The following is a 23,936-nucleotide window of genomic DNA, read 5'->3' on the forward strand; positions in this document are numbered from 1 at the left end:
GCATTTTGAGGTAACTTAAAAAAAAAAAGTCAATTGGCCTTGCAGAGTTCTTCGAGATCTTATTATTCTCGTGTCATCAGATTTAATGGATGGCAGTCCATGCCATGCTTTAAGCTTGCCTCAGAAGTGGGATTTTTAGGGGTGCCTGGGTGGCTCCGTCGGTTAAGTGTCGGACCCTTGGTTTCAGCTCATGATCACGATCACGTGGTTTGTGGGTTCGAGCCCCCCGTCGGGCTCTGTGCTGACCGTGCAGAGCCTGCTTGGGATTCTCTCTCTCTCCTTCTCTCTCTGCCCCTCCCCTGCTCACTCATACTCGCTGTCTCAAAATAAGTAAGTAAATAAATAAACAACTTAAAATTTTTTTAGACGTGTGATTTTTAAAGTCAATTTTATTGAGGTGTATTACACACCAATAAAATATGCTCATTTTAACCGTGCAGTTCAACACTTTGACAAATGTATGCACCCATGAAACCATTACCATTTATGCCACAGGGAATGGTTTTCTCATCCCCAAACTTCCCTCTTCTCCTCTTAGGCAAAAGCCAAAATATCTCCTGCCACTTGCTGTATGTCTTTGTCACTACTTAGTGCCATCAGTCTTGTAAATTCTGGTTACGCTAGTGGTTTTAATTTTCATTTTTCTGATTTCTAAAATGTTGAGCATTTCCTGTTGTGCGTATGAGCCACATATATAGAGTATATAATACCTAATAGATAGCATTATACGTACGTCTTCTTTTGAGAAGTGTCTGTATGAGTCTTTTGACTTCACAAAATCACTTTGTTGAGGTATGATTAATGGACAAAAAGCTGTGCATATTTAACATATACACATTGATGAGTTTGGAGATAAGTATATACCTGTGAAACCATCATCACAGTCAGTGCCATAAACATATTCATAAGTTTCCTCCTGCACTCTTCCCTTCTTTTGTGACAAGAACAATTAACATAAGCAAACTCAGATTAACATAAGCAAATAAGTGTTGTTAATTAAAATTAAAAATAGAACTACCATATGACCCGGCAATTTCACTTCTGGGAATGCATCCAAAGGAATTGAAAGCAGGGTCTTAGAGAGATACCGTTCTGCCGCTTTCCTTCCAACGTCGTCCTCAACCGCCAACACGGGGAAGATACCTTCACGTCACCAACAGATGAAGGGATAAAGATGTGGTATTCACATACGATGGAATGTTATTCAGCCATAAAAAAGAAGGCAATTCTGCCATTTGCTGGGACACAGATGAGCCTGGAGGGCATTATGCTGAGTGAAATAAACCAGCCACAGAAGAACAAATTCTGTGTAATTCCAATTATATGAGGAATCTAAACAAGTCAAACTTCAAGAAACAGAGTAGATATGTTAGCTGGGGAAGGTGGGGAGTTGGGGGGTGTTGGTCAAAGGGTCCAAAGGTTTAGTTATGCAAGGTGAGTAAATCCTGGAAGTCTGCTGACTCTTTAATCGTGTTGCTTTGCTTTTTATTATTGAGTTGTAAGAGCTCTTTATATGTTCTGGATATATAAATATGTATAAATTATATATGTGTGTGTATATATACTTATATATATTAGCTACAGTAAGTATCCAATTTTGATGAAATCCAATTTATCAATTTTCTTTTCTATAAAGTTTGTGCTTAATGTGTGCCAGCCTCAGCCCATCAATAATCAATCTCATGGCTGGACCAGCCTTTGTGGCTCTTAACTGTGATTGCCAGACACCCTCGGCAATAACCATCAGGAAACTTTGAAAGAAAAGGTTGGTTACTTACGGTACCTGGAAATGACACAGCACACCTAGGGCCACGTTCCAGGGTTTTGGAGGAGCTGGCGAAGGCCGAAGCTTCTGCTTTTGATTGGGATCCAGGAGGGTGGGGGCCTAGGATTTCACAGACTTACTAGATATTGGTGGATTTAAAACATAAGAGCAGGAATTCAAAGCACGGGAAGAAAAACAAAAAACAACAACAACAACAAAAAACCCAACAGCAACAACAACAAAAAAACCTAAGAGGCCCAAAAGGTCAGTTATCAAAAACAAACCAAGATTTCTAAGACAAAGGAGCCTGGGATGGGAGGCAGGCTGGCGATGCCTCCAGTTGAGGGCTGACAGTGTGCTTCCTGGACAAGCCCCCTTCCAAGGGGCCTTCACGTGGAATCAAAGCTTAACTCAGGCACCTGCTTTACGAAAAGAAAAGCCAGCAGTCAGGGCTCTCGGGACAGTCCTTCGTGTCCTGTGTAAGAAATCTTCACCGACACTACTGTCACAAGGACTTCCGTATTTTCTTCTAGAGATTTTGTAGTCTTAGCTTTCTCCTTGGGGTTTATTCTTTTCTATTTGGATATCCAGTTGTCTCAGCATTACACATTGAAAGTCTCTTTTCCCCCCCTTCCATTTCATTACCTTGACAGCTTCATTGAAAATTCACTTACTGTGTAGGTTTGCTTTTTCTCTGGTCTCTATCCTGTTCCATTGATCCGAATGTCTATTTCTATGACAACACTACACTGTCTTGATTACTGTAGCTTTACGGTAAGTCTTGAAATCAGTTACGGTAACTCCTCTGACTTTGTTCTTCCCCTTCAAGATTGTTTTGGCGATTTAGGGTTCTTTGCATATTCATCTATATCTAGAATCAACGTATCAAATTTATAAAATAGCCAGGCGGAATTTTGATTAGGATCGCGTTGAATCCATATATCAGTTTTGGAAGCAATTTCTATCTAAACGTCATTGCGTCTTCCAGCCCAGAGACATAGCATATTTCTCCACTTATTTATATATCCTTTTTTAAATGTTGATTTATTTTTGAGAGAGAGAGAGAGAGCGAGGGACAGAGAGAGAGTGTGTGAGAAGGGGAAGGGCAGAAAGAGAGGAAGACAGAGGGTCTGAAGCGGGCTCTGTGCTGACAGCCCAATTCAGGGCTCAAACCCATGAACCGCCAGATCAAGTCCTGAGCCAAAATCGGGCACTTAACCAACTGGGCCACCCAGGCGCCCCTGTTCACACATCCTTAAATTTATCTAAAAAAGAAAAAAACCTTATGCCGTTTTCAGTGCATACATGGCATCTACTTACACGTGTATTTTGTTAAATGTACTCCTAAGCATTTCATTTTTTGACGTTAATATAAATATTCTTCTTCTCTTAATTTCAGTGCCTCATATGAGGAGGCATCGACACGTCTTATTACTGGTGGTGTTAACTTTGGTCACGTGACTGATGTACTTCCTGCTGGATTTGTCCACGGTGAAGTTACTACCTTTCCTATTGTAACGAGTGACAATTTTGCAGGGAGGTGCCTTGAACCAGTTCAGATACTCGCTTTCTCTGACTTTAGCATCTTCCTTACTCTTGACTCTAACAGTTTTTGCTGTGATGGTTTGCTCATTTCTATCCTTCCACTAAATATATTAATTACAGGGGCGCCTGGGTGGCTCAGTTGGTCAGGCGTCCAACTTCAGCTCAGGTAATGATCTCGGTTCGTCGTTTCGAGCCCCGCGTCGGGCTCTGGGCCGACAGCTCGGAGCCTGGAGCTGCTTCGGATTCTGTGGCTCCCTCTCTCTCTGTTCCTCCCCCGCTCATGCTCTGTCTCTCTGTCTCTCAAAAATAAAGAAATGTTTAAAAAAAAAAATTAATGTATTAATTAGAATTCCAGTACCAGAAAAAGCTGACCCTTCTCCTCTGTTCGTTTATATTAATACCACCATTTCCTTTCTTCCTTAAAGTGTTCCGGATGCGGTCGCTGTGATATATGAATCTCATGCTCTAATAAGGTCTTCAAGAAGCACCTCTGGGCACAGAATCCCCTTACCTCTTCATATGTTGAAAACAGTCTTCCCATGCTCTTGATACTTTTTTTAAATGCTGCTTTATTTTTGTCTACGTTCCTTTTTGAAGAATTAGATGGCAGTCGAATTCTTTTATCTTTGTAAATTATTTGATCTTTTGCTTGAGACTCTGAGAAACTTTTTCATCTTTGAAATCTAAACATCTTACTGGAATGTGTCTCAGAGTTGATCATTCTGAATTAATGCTCCCAGGTCCCTGATAAGGCCTTTCAAGGTATAGATTGAAGTAATCTTTTTTTTTTCCCCTGGGAGGGTTTCTTGGGTTATAGTTTTAAGAATTAATCCTATTGTTCTGTTTTCCTCCTGAGGACCCCAAAAATATAAATGGTTTTCCCTCTTTGCCTGTCTTCCATTGTGCTACATTTTTCTGAAGCTTTTTCTTTAAACCTCATTTAAAAAATATTTTTTATCATTTTCTTGCCTTTTTTCAACAGTTCTCATTAATTTTTCATTTGAGTCTACATCTTGTAATTCATTAGAAAATCTGAGATAATTTTTTCTTTTCTTTCATTTCTTTCCTGAGTTTAATCACTCCCTTTATTTTATTTTTCTTTGGGTGTTTGTTTGTTTGTTTGTTCATTTCTGTTCATAGTCTAATCTCTTATCCAGGATTCTTTCTCAGATCCTCACATGCTGGTCTGAGCCCATGCAACTCCACATGGAGTGCTGTGTTACCATTTTCTTCCAATCTGTGATTGTGATTATTTGGCGGGAGTGGGCCAGGGAATCTACCCTTGGTGGGCATGTGCTGAATTTCATATAAGCATGTGCACACATGCATACGTATGAGTGGAGGAGGGGCAAAGAGAGAGAGAGAGAGAGAGAGAATCTTAAGCGGGCTCCACCCCAGAGCCCAACGCAGGGTTCAGTCCCAGGACTATGAGATCATAACCTGAGCCCATATCAAGAGTCTCACGCTTAACCGACTGAGCCACCCAGGCGCCCCACAAGTTACACATTTTTAATAAACACTGCTTTCCCCTGCACGCCCCCCCCCCAATTTTCTCATGTTGTGTTTTCATCTTCATTTAATTCAAAGTATTTTCTTGCATTTTCCTTTTTTAAAAAAAACTATAGGTTGTTTAAAAGTATCTTGTTTAATTTCCAAACACTGGAGGAGTTTGCCAAATATATCCTTGTTATTCTATTCCAATTCCACATGATTCTGAGATCGTATTTTTGTATGATTTAACTCATTTGAAGATTATTGAGAGGTGTTTTGTGACCCAGAATATGTTCTGTCTTGGTGAATACTCAATATATAATTCAAATTATGTGTATTTTGCCACTAGTATGTGGGTGTAGCATAACCATCAATTAGATCAGCTTGACGACAGTACTGTTCGTGTGTTCGGTATTCTTCCTGATTTTCTGTGTATTTACTCTACCGGTCACTGAGAGAAAAGTGTTAGAATTTCCAGCTACCATGGGGGATTTACTTACTTCTGTATTCAGTTCTCTCAGTCCCTCCCTGTATATTTGATGCATCAAGTCTCAATGCATGTGGGTGGATGTGATGTGTCATCACACAGTGTCTCTCCTCACCCACGACAGTGTCCCTTGTTCTGATGCCTACTTTGTGTGCTGTTATTAACACTCTGGCCATCTCATAATTAGCGTTTGCACAGTCTTGTTCCCATCTTTTGTTTGCTTCTAACTTGTCTGTGTCTTTATGAAATGTGTCTTGTAGAGGACATATAATCGGCCGTGTTTCTTTATTTTTTTTAATGTTTATTTATTTTTGAGATAAAGAGAGACAGAGCATGAATGGGGGAGGGTCAGAGAGAGGGAGACACAGAATCCGAAGCAGGCTCCAGGCTCTGAGCTGTCAGCACAGAGCCCGACGCGGGGCTGGAACTCACAGACCACGAGATCATGACCTGAGCCAAAGTCGGAGGCTCAACCGACTGAGCCACCCAGGCGCCCCATCGTGTTTCTTTATTTTTTTTTTTTAATTTTTTTTTCAACGTTTTAAATTTATTTTTGGGACAGAGAGAGACAGAGCATGAACAGGGGAGGGGCAGAGAGAGAGGGAGACACAGAATCGGAAACAGGCTCCAGGCTCCGAGCCATCAGCCCAGAGCCTGACGCGGGGCTCGAACTCACGGACCGCGAGATCGTGACCTGGCTGAAGTCGGACGCTTAACCGACTGCGCCACCCAGGCGCCCCTCGTGTTTCTTTATTAATCTAACTTCTCAGCCTTCTGCCTTGTAAACGGAGTGTTTAGGCCACCTGCATGCAATGCCAACAATGTTGGATTTAAAGCTGCTGTCTAGGGGCGCCGGGGAGGCTCAGTCGGTAAAGCATCCAACTTTGGCTCAGGTCATGATCTCGTGGTTCATAGTTCCAGCCCTGTGTCAGGCTCGGTGCTGACAGCTCGGAGCCTGGAGCCTGTTTCGGATTCTGTGTCTCCGTCCTTCTCTGCCCCTCCCCCACTTACACCCTGTCTGTCTCCCTCAAAAATAAATAAACATTAAAAAAAACTTTAAAGCTGCCATCTATTTGTTTATTGTCCACATTTTCCTTTTTCTTGTCTAATCTTAGACTCAGGCTGTTTTACCAAGTCTGTTTTTTGCCAATATAAGCTCATTAGCTATACTTCTTTTTTTAGTATTTTTCTCCAATTTAAAAATGCATCATATGCTTCTCAGAGTCTACCTTCAAATAATAATATACCATTTCAGATTTAATGTAAATACCTCATAACTCTATATTTTAATTTAGTCCCACCCATCGTTTGTGCAATCATTTTTATATGTTTTATTTCTGCATAAACTGCACAAAACATCATCATTTTTCTTTAAACACTGTTATTTTTAAACAATTTTTTAAAAGAAAAAAGGGGGCGCCTGGGTGGCGCAGTCGGTGAAGCGTCCGACTTCAGCCAGGTCACGATCTCGCGGTCCGTGAGTTCGAGCCCCGCGTCAGGCTCTGGGCTGACGGCTCGGAGCCTGGAGCCTGTTTCCGATTCTGTGTCTCCCTCTCTCTCTGACCCTCCCCCGTTCATGCTCTGTCTCTCTCTCTGTCCCAAAAATAAATTTTAAAAGTTGGAAAAAAAAATTAAAAAAATAAAAGAAAAAATAAAAGAAAAAAGGTGTTTTTTTTTATTTTTATATTTACTAGTGTATTTACAATATCTGATGTCCTTCGTTTTTTTCTGTAGATTCACCTTCTCATCTGGTATGTTTTCTTCCGTCTGAAGAATTTCCTTTAACATTTTTTAATCTGCAGGGAGCTGAAGCATTGCCTAAGTTCATACTGGCTGCAAAGTCATACACAACATTTAAGCTGGAGCCTAGAATGCTCCCCAAATTTGGAATTAATCAGCTCTTCAAATCTCTTCCCCTTTACTGTCTCTACTTGTTAAATTACTTTGAGAACCCATCAAGCTGCTTTGATGGCCCTTCCCTAAAATTCCACGCTGGATTCTGTGGTGCAACTCCCGGGTCCTATCTATCCCCTCTGGTACTGAATAACTAATTTATCCAGATTCTGGAAATGTTGGCTACAGACAGCTATTACTGGAATCTCTCTCTGGAAATTGTTCTCAGATGAAGACAGTCTTCTCATCTAGGGTCGTGGCTCTTTCTGGGGACAGCCCACACCCAATGACACTTGACTTCCTGTCCTTTCTGTAGGGCAACACTGAGGAGCAGTCCCAGCTCCAGAACCCCCCACAGAATCAGCTGAGGCCCTTTTGCAAGTGGGTCACAGTTCAGCTTCTGCTGCTACTTGCATCCATCACTCGTTGTGGGGTTGATCTCAAGGCCATAACCCAATAGATGTCTTTCAAAGAAATCTTGTCTCATGGCCTGTTTCGTGGATTACCTGACCTATGACATCTAATACCAGGAATGGTCTGAAGAAAGTGGAATGTGGGATCATCCGGGTCACCTGCCGGTGGGCGGGCATAAGCACTATATTGATGGGACGTAGGGCATAGGGAGCCCTTGGTCTGCAATAGTGGTGAGAGAGGATAGGATAGCAGAGGAAGGAAATGTACTGGCCGGCACAACGTGCGACTTCTCAGTTATTGGAGAAGGACAGGGAAAGAGCGATTGCACAGATCATGGAGTCAGATGGTAGATGAATGGGAGAAAGACTAAAGAGAAAGACTAAAGAGGCTGAGGGTCATTAATCATCAATTAGAGGCTTGGTGTGAAAACCAGAGGACTTCTTTAGCAGTATAGAAAAAGGCTTCCATCTTCTGCTGAACCAAAGGGCGGAAAACAAATCTGTATATCAGGACCAACACTTACTTATAAGGTAAACAGAGCTCCAGAGAAGGTTAATTGTCAACTCTAGGAGGAATGCTCTGCCAAGGTCAAGGCGTGGTTGAGAGGAATGGGACCCTGAGACTTGGGATAGGGAAATCTGGGAGTGTGCAATGGAAAAACCTTGAATTCTTGACCTTCTGGGTCCATGGAAGGAACCAAATATTCCCAGTTAAGTCCAGTGTGTTGTATATGCTTAGAGATGATGTGGAAGATTTTGCCTTGCAAAACAACATGTGTCCTCTCCGACCCCCCCCCCCCTTCTTTCCCACCCCCAGGGTTGACACACACTTTCCCTCCTGGTCACTAGACCAATAATAAAGGCTAGATCAAGACATAACCTGGCTGGAAAAGTTCTGTTTCTGCCAAAAAAGGAAGGGACTATATCCTAAGTAAGCTGTAGGAAATGGTCCGCAGGTGCTGGCAGGTGCCAGCAGTGTGTGTATAGACCAGGATCCTGAGGATGCTGAGTCAAGTCCCAGAATATAGGGCTAGACCATTGAGTTTGTTTATGTGGGAGGATGCTATGACAGAGTTTAGCATCCTGACAGCACGTCAAAGAGTGGGTGCTGACATGCCAATAAGACAGCTCTCGGAAGCTTGATAAAGCAATGGCCCACACTAAGTTAAGCATCGGTGCCAGAACTTCCACGGAGGGTGATGAAAGAAGGGATCGGATTCTCCGAGAAGTTGCTAATTTAACGTGGATACATGACCATAAAGATCGAAGTGATAAGCTATGCAGTGATGAGAAGGACACCAGCACTACTGAGAAGCTCAGTGGTGGTCGTCTTCTGTCGGATGGAGCTGATGATACAAGGTACTTTTTCAGAAGTAGACACTTTATTAATTTAGGGATCCCTAAAAAGTACAAACAGGGTGAGTAGAGTTTATGCCAACCCCAACTGGAGAATCACTGTTCCTAGAGGTCAGGAGCAAAACCTTGACATCTAGAGAAGAGAGACATACATTTTACAAAAGAGCTCATGGTGGACTGCTATGCCTGGGTGGGGACGGAACATTTGGACGAGGGACATCAAGTGACCATGTAGGCAGAACTATCAAAGCCAAGACCTTGGCACTGTTAGGATATTCCATTGTGCGCACATACCACAATTTGTGTATCCCTTTCCCATTGATGGACACCTCAACTGATTCTACCTTTTGGGTATTTGCTGCTGTGATCTCGCATGTACATGCATTTGTTTGAATACTTGTTTTTAATTCCTTTGGGTCTATACCGAGAGTAGAATTGCTCAGTCGTATGGTAATTCTATGTTTAACTTTTAGGAACAGCTGATGTGTTTTCCACGGTGGCTGAGTCATGTTGGGTTCCCAACGTCAACATCCAAGGGTTCCAGTTTCTCCACACCTCTGCCAACACTTGTTATTTCATATTTTTTACTAGCCGAAGTCGGATGCTTAACCGACCGAGCCACCCAGGCACCCCCTTTGACTATTTTTAAATTGGATTGTCCTTTTGTTACTGAGTTGTAAGGGTTCTTTATATATTCTAGATACAAAACCCTATCAGATATATGATATGTATTTCTATCATTCCATAGGCTATCTTGTCATTTTCTTGATGATGTCATTTGATGCACAAAGGTCTTCAATTTGGATAAAGCCAAATTTGTCTATATTTCTTCTGTTGCTTGTGCTTTTGGTAGGGCCGCCCAGTTTTTTGTGGCTCCCAGTTATCTCAGACTATTCTTTCTCCAATTCCCGATCTTGGCAACTTTGTCCACATCATTTGGCCATAGATGTAGGGGTTTACTTCTGGAATCTCAATTATATGCCATCGGTCTGTATGTACGTCCTTGTGCCTGGACCACTCTGTTTAAATTGCTGTAGCTTTATAATAAGGTTTGAAATCAGGAGGTTTGCGTTCTGTAACTTGTTCTTCTTTTTCAAGATTGTTTTGGCTTCTCAGGGCTTCCTGTGATTCCACGTGAATTGGAGGATTATGTCAGAGTTTGTCAGCTTATGGGTGTTTCAGTAGAGGCACCAATTTTTTGACTGCCCTACTTCACCATTTCCTATAACGTTACCCAATGTATGATTTTTTAGTTAGAAAAAAAATGCTTAAAGCTGGAAATATTGGATGAGAGGAAATAACACTCTTTTATTAATTATATGAAAAATTAGTGTAAAGCTCTATGCTTTTTAAAAATTACAACTATGCTTTGAAATGCTGCACAGGGAAGGCATAGATTATAAGAAAATAAACTACATATTGAGTGGTTGTTTTTAGGAGAAAGAATTGTAGGTGATATTTGCTTTTTATTTCTCTGTGTATATTCAGTATGCAAAGAACTCTCCATAATAAGTGTGTATTGCTTTTAGAATAAGCAAATGTATACAGCCTCATTTGTTTATGATACTTTTTTTGAACTCAGAATGAGTGGGGATTAAAACAGATAAATTAGATCTATTTTTAATACTTGAATCTTTTAGTTTTAATTTTTTTTAAGTTTGCTTATTTATTTTGAGAGAGAGAGAGAGAAAGAGAACGCACATGCAGGGAAGGGACAGAGAGAGAGGCAGAGAGAGAATTCCAAACAGGTTCCACGCTGTCAGCACAGAGCTGATTCAGGGCTCAAAACCACGAACCGTGAGATCACGACCTGAGCGGAAATCAAGAGTCGGATGCTTAACCGACTGAGCCACCCGGGCCCCCTTGAATCTTTGAGTTTTAGTTTTTAAATTCTATAGCTTGAAGAAGACTCCCTTATAAAATTCTTAAGATGAAGTACATTTCTTCTTTCTTCTATTTCTTTTAATAGGAATGGCATTTGTCCTGTGGGACACAACCAGGCGTTTCAGACGAGACTGGAGGATAAATAGTCACCCTTGAACTCCATATCCTCGGATTTGAGATCCAATCGGTTTTCAGAGATTATATTGCAGTTCCTGATTGAAATCCCATTAGAGGGTTACCATCCAGAGTGGGGGTGAGGTAGCACTTTGATAGAACCGCAAATGACTCTAAGGCAAACATCACTGTAATTTGAAATGTAGACCTTCCTGGCCAGTCTCTTGAATTTTAAGCAGTTTTTGCCAAACGCCTTGTTCAAAGGAAGAGCAGACCACAGAAAATACACTGGTGCCGTTGCATCAGATAAAAATAGTTTTGCTGCCATTTCCAATTAATCTGCAAATAGTCAGAGATTTACCATTTGATAATTGTGAGAGTTCATACATTTGTTAAAGTGTGTTCACGTGAAGTCCTGCGTCTTTACAGCCTAGACTCTAACGTGGAATCAAGCTTCAAGGGCAAGTGAGGATTCTAAGAGGAGGAATGACGGGACGAGATAATACTTGTACTGAAATCCCCACCTGTGGAACCCAACCCTGCCCACCTCAAATGCTGCATCCGCCACGCATGTGCACTCATCGTTGTTTTGTCTCCTGTGTTACGAACCCATTCATTCTTTAGGATGGAGGCCAACTTTCATTGTTGTCCTATAGAATTCCCTAGAAGCAGCACTGAAGACAAGGATACTTCTCCATGTGATGTATCGAAGGAGTTGTCTCAGCAAAAGGGGAGTGAAGGAAACACCACGAGGCAGGGGTAAAATAGTAAGCAAGCTTACTTGGTCTCAACTGGAAGCTAGATGGAGGGAGGAGGTGAAGGAGGTGGGGTCATGCCCATCAGAATCCTACTCCTTTGTAGTATAACCCTGCAAACTCCCCCTCCCACCCCCCACCCTCCTGTCCAGGTGGGATGTGTGTGACATTCCTCAGGCACTCCTGGCCGTCCAAGAAGGAAGGAAAGGGAAAAACCAATGGTTCACTGATAGAAATCACAGTCATGCAGGACTCCATCAGTTCACAGATGTTTCCGTCAGTTTACATATGTCTTAGTAAATTATAAGAAAAAGGCAATCTTACCAATAGTCTAATCTCCAGAAACCCACAGACTCAGTTTCCTAGAGCCCCAACATCACCCTCTCCTCCATAGTGATGTGGGGAATGAAGGCAAGAAGAAATGTACATAGCATTACATTTCTTTGTAAGCTGCAGCCCATTGACAAATACTTGAGGCAAACACAGAGTAGACCATTTCTCCAGGAACTCAATACTGTCCTGATGTTAATGCTTTACTAGAGGAAAGACAACCTTAGCCTGACAATAGCAAGGCCTCAGGTCTTAGGAGTCCTCTTTAGCATATCATAGCCCTTCTGGAGGCCTCCCTTTTGACTTTACCTCCCCCAACTCCATAGTATATAGCAGTCACTTCTCACAACCCCAGTGCAGCTCTTTCTGCCCAGGGGTCCTGTCCCGGCTTTAATAAAACCACCAGTTTGCACCTCTTGGCACCAAAGATGCCTCAAGAATTCTTTCTTGGCTGTCAGCTCTGCGCCACCCCCGCTCCCAACTCCCAAACTTCATCAGTGTGACTAAAGGATGCCTCGTGTGAGAAGTGAGATGATTCATTTTCAAAAATACCAAATGAAAGCTGTGCTGTCTAGTTAACAATAGGTTTACAACCTATTGGAAATATGTACAAACCCCCCCCCACACACACAACCTGCCCCCCACTACATGCACAGTGGGGTCCCAAACCCTTAGACACTTCACTTCCTGGTTCTTCTTCCCCACTCCCTTTCACGGGCTTACTTTTCACAGGCTTTGCAGTGGGCATGTTCTAAAGGACTGAAGTCTCTTCCTTACCTCAAGGAGTGTACTTTTTGCCTTATGTGGGCATAGGCGACATCCGGGTAAGGCTGTAACCTCTGTAGTACACAACCAATGAGGAATCAGGGGAGGGACTTGCGTGCTAGGAGATAAATTGTCTGCTGTAACTGCCCTGAGTGTGCCTGTCCATCAGACACCTGCTCTTACAAGTAGGTTGATGAAAGCCTTGCTCCACCAAGCTCCGAGTCTCCCCGTCCCTCCTTTGATTGGGTCAGTGGGTTTATTTCTCACACCTAAGTCCTAAGAACCCTGTCCTGGGGATGGGGAAGAGGAAATGGTTCATCCAGATCTTGCAGATCATTTATTTGTACCCAATCCAAGAGTCAGCATCCCCAAAGGGGACATACAATTATTGGGAACATGAACAATTCAGAGTGGGGGCTCGTCATATGCGAGGCAGAGACTGATGCAAAGCAAGAACAAGCAAGCAGGATTTCCCACTCCAGGGAGTGACACCTCGGTCAAGAACATTAGAGACGGCCTAATTGTTCTTCCAAAAAATATTGTTCTTCCAGCTGGGCATCGGGAAAAAAAATTGATAAAGAGTACAGATGGGTACTAGTGGGAGGCTGTTACACTGATCTGGGTAGCTGATGAGTACCCCCATGGTAGAACCATGTGGTAGTGGTGGCAGAATGGGATGGTGGGTTCAAGACCTTACGTAGTTGAAACGTGCAGGACTTTTTACTTCTAGAGGTGGTGAATGACTCCCGGGTTTTGTGCTTGATTGAGTTGCCAGAATGAAAGACAACAGTGAGTAAGAATTGGTTAGGGAGGTAAGCAAGGGTGTGCAGGTTAAGCAATGGTCCAAGGGCAATTTGAGTTGGAAACCATGGTCTAGGATCCTTGGCCCAGCCAAGCCAGTGGAGAGGGAGTATCAAAGCCATAGGGCTCTCAATATTCAATGAGTAGAAGCCTCCTGGGCCCCCCATGAAGCTTAGAAAGCCCCACATGACAGTGAATGGGCCTCAAAGAACATATATCCACTCTGATGGGCCACTGATGATGAGCATTCCATCTAGCCTTCAAGTACAGCATGAACATGGCTATGGTTAGTGGTTTCTCAGACTGTTCTCTCCAACCCTGGGCACGATCCCATCAGTGTTTAGTTACCTCCTAGTCACTCTTACCTACAATTTTATTTCTGATGCTGTTCCTTGGCCTTGAAACTTGTACCTTTGGCTTAGGCATCTGCAAGGCATACACACAATGAAATATGGCACTTGTTTAAAAGAGTTAAAACAACTTGGAAACCGCCACAACATGACAGGTTTTAAGAAGCCACCGTGAAAGACATACAGGGCGTTGTGTTCAAAAGCCACAGAATCCTAGGGCCTCCTTGGTTGTTGTGGGGGAAAATATGGAGCACCAAGATCTGGAAAAATCTTCAAGGCAAGCCTTGGGATGTTCAAATCGGTGTGTCAATGTCTTCCAAGCTTCTTTCCTGCTTCTCATTGGCTTACTAACACCGTTTCCTTTATCTTTGGACATTCATTGCCCTCTAGATATTTTGTTTTGTCCTCGCCATTGTCAAAGCAAAAATTGCCCCAAACAAAATTAAACAGAACTGAGAGACTTTCCTCCAGTCTATTGCAATAGCAAGGAGAGATCAGAACACAGTCTGAACCCAACTCTGTGAAAACAGAGGCTGGTGGTATTTTTTTTTTTAGGAGCTTGGAATGGGGGGAAGGGAGGACAGAACACCTGTATTTGCTAATTGGCCTTCCCCAAAGGAAGAGCAAGCTTTCTGTCTCCTACCCACAGGAGGTAGCTTTACGACTTGGACTAAGCTGTCCACCAAAGTCAGGCTGCTAGCCCCACAGAGGCGGAGACTGGACGCCATGTCCCTGGATGGTTACATTTCAGAGAGAAGGCGCCCACATCCTTGAGAAAGACAGTTTGGGGTTGTAAACCTGGCAGGAGGCTTTTAAAAGGATTTACATCTCAAAGGGACAGAGAAGGAATTTACACTTAACATTTTCTAAGAAAAATGCTTTAAGAAAAAGGAGGTCAGGGGCCTAGAGTCGGGGAAAAAGCCTTTTTAAAGCTCTGTCCAGCTGAAGGAACCATAAGGCCATCCTGGTCACCGTAATTAATGAATCAGTCTTCTCAGGAATGAGGTTACCCTCAGGAACAGACAAAATGGGATGGAAAAGTTCAGGGACAGAAAATCAAAAGAACCGTCTTCGAATTCTGGTACAGACTCCAGAGTAAAGAACCTTGTTGCTGATAACTCAGATTCTGCTTCTTAAAATAGATCAAAGAGTGATTAATTTAGGCCATTTATTTTAATCTTGAAAATACATTAAAACTTTTTTTCCTCTAACCCAGGAGAGAGCTGTCCCACACAAGGGGGTTTGGCTGGGGAGCGCGCTCCAACTGGAGCCGGTCAGAAGTCGGTGCTTCAGAGCCTTCCGGAATGTGTCGGGTAGCCGTGCTCTGAGCCGTGCTCTGATCTCTGGGGGTCTGGGACGCCTGGCTCTGCTCATGGCTGACGCGCGCCTGATACAAATCTGGAACATGATGGAACTTTCAGAGACACGTGCCTGGACCTGGGCGGTGACGACCTTGGGTGCAGGCCCAGAGGTCATGGGTTCACCACATCTTTGCAGGACTTTTTTACCACAATACCCGATTCGTTGCCTCGATGCTTTGAAGAATGAAGATGTGGACAAAAAATGAGGAGGAGGCAAAAGCTTATTAGAGTAGAGTAAGAATAGTGTGAAAGCCCTCTTTACAGAGAGGGGACATTCAACAGTAAATGCCCACCGACTACAGGTGCGGGTCCTTGTTTTATAAGGTTCTGGTCGCCTCTCCCTTCCCTTGCCCCTCAGTCCTTCTCAGGTCCTACCCTCATGGGCTTGATAGCTCTGGGTGCTGGGTTGTCCTTTCCTGATTGGCTCGTTTCCATTGCATGAGGGGTGACCGGTGGCCATATCGTTCCTCGTGGGTCAAAGGTTTTATGGCCTACCACTTATTTCTAGTCAGGTCTTTGGTCAAATTCCTGAGGGGAACCTGAGGGGGAGTAGGTGGGGTCTGTTAACGTTCTTAAGAGGAACCTTACACCTGGGGGTGGTTTGCTGTGGGCAGACACTCCCAGCATTGTTCAAAAACGTGTCTGTCCCCACCCAGGGACCTTAGGTCCTAATCCTTTCCTTCTCTGCCTATTTTGTCCTATCTTTCCCTATCATAACACCATGTGGGTGTGTGGGCTGGTTTAGGAAGATGAGAGGACAAGCAAGGATGATGGGTCCTCAGGAGCAGCTCAGGCCAGGAAAAGCGGGAGGACTCAGCCCCTAGCTCGGGGGCATCTCCAGCCGAGCTCCTAGAAGTGGGGGGTGCCTGGGGGAGAGAAATGTCCCCCCAGGAAGGAGCCTTCTTCCTCGCCAGCTCTCCCCCACACACCGCATCACCGTCTACCACAGTCCTAAGTACCTGAAGCAGAGCCTTAAGAACTTCAGCCTTGGGGCGCCTGGGTGGCGCAGTCGGTTAAGCGTCCGACTTCAGCCAGGTCACGATCTCGCGGTCCGTGAGTTCGAGCCCCGCGTCGGGCTCTGGGCTGATGGCTCAGAGCCTGGAGCCTGCTTCCGATTCTGTGTCTCCCTCTCTCTCTGCCCCTCCCCCGTTCATGCTCTGTCTCTCTCTGTCCCAAAAATAAATAAAAAACATTGAAAAAAAAAATTTAAAAAAAAAAAAAAAGAACTTCAGCCTTGTCTAGGTCTCTCCGTCCACCAGGCGAAATAACACTCCCTTTGCTAAAGACAGAGCACCCCTGACCCCGGGAGGCCTCGGAACCCCTCAGGTCTGTGCTGAGTGTCTCTGGGCGAGTTTTGTTCTTTCTGCTTGGAGTGAGGGTCTGGGGCACATCCACTTTATTTTTTTACTTTAATGTTTGCTTATTTTTCAGCGAGAGAGAGCACACGGGCAGGGAGAGAGGGAGACAGAGGATCTGAAGTAGGTTCGGCACTGAGAGCACAGAGCCCCACTCAGGGCTCGAACCCACGAACCGTGGGGTCATGGCCTGAGCCAAAGTCCGACGCTTGACTGACTGAGCCACTCAGGTGCCCCCAAAGTCTTCCACATTAAATGTGACCCCTGGAGACCCTACAGGTAGTGCTGGGTGGGGCCTCCCCGACCCTATAGGCAACGGAGACAGGCCTGCCCCCCACCCACCCACAGAGGCCTTGGAAACCCCTCACACCCTCTCCCTGGAGGGGCAAATGGCTGGCTCTCCTTTGGAGGAATACAATTAAAATGCAGATTTCTCTGGGGTGGACCAAATATTTTTTATTCATGACACACATTAAATACGCATTAAGTGTCTACCCTATATGACATTAATATATATTAATCTCATTTAATACTCACGGCTTGGGAGCTAAAGGAAGGATGGAGAGGACATTGAATTCTGATCGCTGCCAATGCCAAGGAAGACAAAGCACGGTCTGTGTCTAACGCCCTGAGGCCAAAGATCCAAAATATCGCACATTCACACGGAAACGCCCTGCGGTAGGAGAGGCTGTTTAGTTTTCGTGTCTAAATAGTGGGGCCGATTTAGTCAGCACGTACAGTGCATTCTACCTGTGCTATCGTTATTCGTCACCGAGTCAAGGACAAAGAAAAGAAATCTGAGAAGCGTTCAGAAAGAAGCAAAGTGTCTCAAGGGTGAGAGCCATCTCGTTTTCCACGCAGGGCTGCCCTTAAGGATGGGGAGGGCGTGGTCGCAGGGCACCGGGCCCTCAGCGTACCTGTCCTTTCTCGCAATCCTGGGGTGGGGGGTGGGGGGCAGCCTAAGGGGAAGTTCATGTTTTGGTTCAATTCTTGTTTCTGGAACCTTCTCCCCACCCCTTGGCAGCCATTAAAAGCAGACTCTATTTGATGGAATCATCTCACTTCTCAGGACTCCCAGTGACCCTCGGGAACGTCAATCCGCAGGGTCAAAGCAGGACACAAGAAAGGACAGACCAAGGCCCCTCTTACTCTTCTCCCACTCCTGGTTCCTCTCTCTGATTTCCATCTGTCCTTCCCTATCCTCCTTGCTCTTTCCGGCCCCCAGCAGGGCCCGTTTCTTGGCCTTCTGTGAATTCCTTGTTTGCACCTCCCTCAGATGTTTCTGCTGAAATCTCTCCTTTCTCACTGTGTTTCCCTGATCCCCGTTGACCGAGAATGGTCGGTTCTCTGAACTCCTCGGAGGCACGGTTTAGCCAGTGCTCCCACGGAATTCTACGTGGGGTTTTCTGTCGTGCTGCAGGGACGGAACTTGCAGTCCAGGCACACGGCTGGCACCTGGAGAGTTTCACAAACGTTTCCTGCTTGGACGTGGCTTGTCACCGGCTTGCTGGCCCGCCTGCCGTCCGCCAGCATCCAGTGGGCGTCTGGTCTTCCTCCGAAGGATGAGAAGAACCACGGCCACGCTGGGCTTGTCCCCACCCCCGGGGAGAGTGCCCGCATTTCCGTGGGCCTTGCCAGAGGGTGAGACCCGCCTCTCTTCCAGCTGCTGGCTTCGCTTGTTGGTTCCCCACCTTAGAGGCTCTGGGTGTCCAACGCCAGCAGTCTGAAGACGCAAATAAATCGGCTCAGCCCGACAAATCAGCTGAACGCGCCACCGAAGGGACTTGGTGACAGGCGTGAAGAAGCACCGAGGCCGGGGTGTCGGACAGCCTCGGTGACGAGCCGGTGACTCACCATGCAGCCTCCATTCTCCGAACTGTCATCGAGGGAGGAGGAGAGCAAACGGGACATTTCGATGGCAAAGTTCTGAGCTGGTGCTGCAAACCGTGTCCTCTCATCCCCTGGCGGCAGCCAGTTGAAAAGCGGCCTCTGGACTCAGCCTTGCGCGGGGCCAGACCCAGACGGGCCACCGCTGCTGGGGACACGCAGGAGGAACCAAGGCGGGCCACCCGCAGGTACCGGGTGGAGTTCGACTGAAACACAGGGAGGGAAGGAGAAGGAAGGCCAAGTTCAGAGCAGGTCTCGAAGGTGCACAGGGGATGCGTGGGGAATGTGCAGTGGGCTTGGGGACACTCCGCAGGATTTCCTAATTCTTTTAAAACCAAGCTAGCTTTTCAGTATTGCCAGTAAAAGGTATCCAAGGGAAAAAGAAATGCACAGTTGTCCTGAGCGCTCTGCTAAGTCTTTGTCCCCCCAACACGTGCACATCTTAAAAGACAAACCAACGAGGATGAGCCAGGGATAACCAAGTTCTCTGAGAGATTCAGCAACCGACATCCTCCTGGCAGCTACCCCCCAGTGGTTTCTTCTGTCGTCCTCCTCCCGCGGCCAGAGAGACATGGGGTGAGGGGTGCTGTTAAGGGGTCCGTCTGACTTCAAGGGAGAAGACTTTCCAGTTTCTCCCTGGGCCCGGACCATCTGCCAGAGAAAGGCAGCTGTTTTCAGGGCCGGAAAGGCCCACGATCACTGAACCAGAGGGTTTGCACTTTTGGAGAGAGTCCCCCAAATCCACAAGTGGTTTTCTTTCTCTTTTTCTTTTTTTTAATGTTCTATTTATTTTTGGGAGAGAGAGAGAGAGAGAGAGACACAGAGTGCCAGTGGGGGAGGGGCAGAGAGAGGGAGGAGACACAGAATCCAAAGCAGGCTCCAGGCTCTGAGCTGTCAGCACAGAGGCCGACGCGGGGCTCTAACTCACAAACCCAGCGAGATCATGACTTGAGTTGAAGTCAGATGCTTAACTGGCTGAGCCACCCAGGCGCCCTGACAAGTGGTTTTCTTAACACAGAGGAAGGAAAGACCGACGGAGTCTGGCACAAACACCCCACCCCCACCCCATGCCGGAGGGAAGCATTGTGGGACCCAGGAGGTTCTGAGGAACCCCAGGGGTACCAAACACAGTGTTTCTCAAATCCACATGCATAAAAGCACAAACTTGTCTTCCTACATGTCTCTTTAGAGAAAGGCAAAACATTTGCAGTAAATGTACTCAGACATGTTGTACAAATCTGTTAACTAGCTGCCAGGTGGGGGGTTTTGTTTTCCCTTCCACCCATGGCTGCCAGGAAAGGAAGCACCATTCACTGTCAGAAGTTTCTGGGGCTGACGATGGAGACGCAAAGCCTGTCGACTCATCTTCGGGATCTGTCACAGCTGTGAGTCTGTGTCTCACCCTTGGCTTATCTCCACCTTGAGCTGGAGAAAAGTGAAACCTGGGTTGGCTTAATGGGACATGATTTACTATCATGTTTGAACTTTGTCGGGCTTACAAAGTCGGACTGACTTGCTTTAACACTTTAGACCGCAGTCGAGAGAAAAATTAGATCTACCCGGTGGGAAAAGCTAAATGAAAGCATAACACCCTGTCTGGGTGACATTCTCTCTCGGGGAAATGTCAGCATCCCCCAGTGGATCAAGGCCTTGCCAAGTGGCCTCCTGGGGTAGTCACTGTTCTTTTGGCTGATTATCCAGGGAAGTTTCCAGAAGGCAGCGGCATGGTATGATTTCCAATTAAGTCTGACCCCCTCATGAGCTTGAACATCCACAACTCCTACTTTGGGGAGAGCCTGGTTTCCATGGCAAAGAAAAGAGATCTTCACATCGGAGCACTTGTAGTTTTCCTCAACGTGTCTTCTTGTATTTATTACCTCATTCTGTCCTCAGAACAACTCTGGGCAGGGTTTATCCCCGGCTGGGAGCAAAGGAAACTGGGAGCTTGCCTTGGCAGATAGAGTCAGGGACGCAATTTGCTCCTGGCTCTCAAATCCAGCATCAGAATCAAATCTTGACAGCAGATGAGATTTAAATTCAAGACAGCGGAAGAGGTCATTAGACGATGCACTGCGGATTCTTCCCACACCTCCAATGATTCGGCACAGAAAGGCTGGCTGCAGACTCAGAACTGCCAGCATCCGTCCCCTCGGGGAGCAAGTGAGTGCCTACCCCAGGCCCTTCGCTGTTGCTGCTCCCGTTACCAGGAATATGTGGCTGTTTGTCTCCATCTCTGTGAAGACTAATCAGGCCTACCTTCCTCTGGAAGACTTTGCCCCGCTGCCTCGCTGCCCAGAATGATAGCTCCACTGCTGGAAGACCGAGGCAGCCCTGGCTTGGGCTCCACTCTTGTATGGTTTTTTGTTTGTTTTCTGGGAGGGTTTTTTGGTGTTTTTTTCAAAGATCTGTCAACTGCGTACATCCTGTGTAATGTGTGCTGGTACCCTTAAAGCCCTGCGATCCCAAGAGGGCGGGCCAGTGACATCCCACATAACCTACACTCACGAAACAATTTTAACGGTTTGAAAAAAGTATTTAATTAAGTGCTTAATTGTGTGGAACAAAAATGAGGTCCTGAAGAATTCCATAATGGAGGAGATGAATGGAGCCATGGTCCTCGGGGAAGATGGGGCAGGGAAGGTACACGCTGGACCCGGGTCCCCCTGTGCCCGGTGCACTGTGCACACCACGCTGTCTACTGAGAAGTGAGCATGAAATGCTTGTCATTTATGAAGCACTTATGAAGCACATTATGAAGCACATTATGAAGCATTTATGAAGAAGCATTTATGCTTCTTCGATGCTGCGGTCGACACATCATAATTTGTTCCAACAACGCCATGAGGTGGATGATTACAAGCCTATGTCAGAAATAGGGAAATGGTAGCACAGAGAGAAAGCAAACAGGTCAAGATTGCAGAACGGGTCTGTTGATTTGAAAATCTAACACGAAGGCTAATGATCCCATGCGAGGATTTGAAATGAGACACTCCCACTTCTTACGCACACGAGAGAATCCATCTTAAGGAACCATCAAGTTGCCCATCCCTGATGTGACTCTCCCCGCGGCAGGTTCAGGCTCTTTGCCACACACAAATCTGTGACCTGAGTCCTCTGAGATAACCGGGGGAAGCAAGCCCTGGTGCGTGGCTTTCTGTCACCTGGGCATCGGGCTCCGGTCCCGCTGTCAGCAACAAGCACGAAGGAGGCTCAGCGTTATTCCTGATTTTTCCTGCCTTGCTAAGTCTTCTGTTACTGCATTGATCATCTGGCCTGATGGGGAGAAGGACACTCTGCTGGAGGTGTAGGAGCAAAACTAAAACCTGCTCAGATCGTCCAGTGTTAGAAATCATCTGGTCCAAAATTCTTAAACAATGAGGAATTGGGGCACTTGGGTGGCTCAGTTGGTTAAGCGACCGACTATTGATTTGTTATCAGATCATGGTCTCGAGGTTCATGAGTTCCAGCCCCAGATCTGTCAGCACAGAGCCTGCTTGGGATTCTCTCTCCCTCTCTCTTTGCCCTTCCCCTGCTCATTCTCTCTCTCTCTCTCTCTCTCTCTCTCTCTCTCTCTCAGTAAATACATAAATAAACATTAAAAAAAAAAGATAAGGACGCTCAAACCCAGAGATGTTAAAGGACTTGCCCAACATCACACAGCAACACGTCAGGCCCTGAGGGTTGAGTCCTTGTGTACCAGCTCATCAGACCGACAGCCTGGTGACCAGGTAAGGGATCCACGAAGGGGCTATTACATCTCCAAAAGGCTGAGAATGTTGACAATTGAATGACCAACAGTGAAACGCAGAGGACTCTCCCAAGACTTGGGCTCTATGTGGCCGTTTGAGTGGTACTGTGGCAAAGCCACCCAGGGCAAAGGGGTCACGGAGGGCTCTGAGTCACGTATATCACCAGCAGTCACCTGCGTGCTAAACTGTAGCTCTCGGTGGACAAGGCCAAATCCGGACCTGGGATCCAGACTCCTTTCCTCCTTTCCTCACTCCCAGCTCTGCTCTTGACTCAGTCTACAAAATTGTCCACCTACAAATCCTGCCACTTATCACTTCCATGAGATAACCACAAAGCTGTATCTCCAGACCTGAATTCTCCTCCGATTTCCACACACAGGAAGGAGACAGGACTTTAAGAGTCAAGCTAATACTGGTTTGACTCCCAGTAATCTCGGTGACAGGTTGAAGGTCTCTGAGCCCCAGTGTCCTCAGCTGTAAAATGGGAGTGTTGATCAACCCCCTCCCCCTTTACAGGCTCTTTGTGAGGCTTCATGATACAGCCTCCTTTCTAGGTACTATCTCTTGCGTTCATTCTCTTAATTATTCTCTCTAAATGTAGGGAGATATTTTGGTGCGATTATTCCATTGGAGGCTTAAATTCAGGATATGAAAAGCAAAATTATTATACCTCTGATAAAACTGCAACACACAGGGCAGAATGGGGTTTCCAGAGGAGGCCAGAACTGACCCAGCTGAACCAAAATGTTCATTTTTGCCAGGAAAAAGCGCTAGCTGCCTAAATGCTGATGAATAGTCATTACGTATTTATCTGAGAGAAAAGAGGAAATTATGCAACATTCTGAGAGAATGGAATCTAAGAGCATAAGCCTCTTGAGCACAAGAATCAGGTCTCGTGTATGGTTTTTACTGCCCTGTGTGCTTACCTGCGGGGGGTGCTGTGATGGAAATAGTCACGACACCTCAGAGAAAGCTCACTCCATCCCTCGGGGAGTCTGTAGAATACACGGGATGAAATGGTTCTCAGCATTTTATTTTGATAAGCTCATCCTTCTTTTTCCTGAAGATGTTTAAATTAATCTTTTAAAAATAGCTTTATTGGGGCGCCTGGGTCGCTCAGGGGGTAGAATGTCCAACTGTTGATTTCGGCTCACGTCCTGATCCCAGGGTCATGGGATCGAGCCCCGTGTCAGGCTCTGCGTTGAGTGTGGAGCCTGTTTAAGATTCTCTTTCTCCCTCTGTCTCTTTCTCTCTCTCTCTCTCTCTCCCCACTCCCTCCCCCCTGTCTACCCCTCTCCCCAGTTCACTCATTTCCTAAAATTAAAAAAAAAAGTAAAAAACAAAAATAGAGGTAGCTTTTTCAGGTCCAATGTAGGTGACATCTTTGGTATAGTTACTTTATAAATCACGATTTAAAGGAAAAATGATGTATTAAGTTAGGAGGCAGCAGGCGGGTTGGTTTAATCACATCCTCGCCTGTATTTAGTGCACTCGCATTCGGTGCAAGCCAACACAGTTTGTGCTCGTGTTTGTTTGTTTTACACGGTGGGCAGACCACGACATAAACTGAGAGCTCCCTCAGGAATGAATTCCCTTGCCTGTAGTTCTTCCTGTTCTCAACAGAAACCATAAACC

Source organism: Neofelis nebulosa, chromosome 4, assembly GCF_028018385.1.
Source record: "Neofelis nebulosa isolate mNeoNeb1 chromosome 4, mNeoNeb1.pri, whole genome shotgun sequence".
Taxonomy (NCBI): domain Eukaryota; kingdom Metazoa; phylum Chordata; class Mammalia; order Carnivora; family Felidae; genus Neofelis; species Neofelis nebulosa.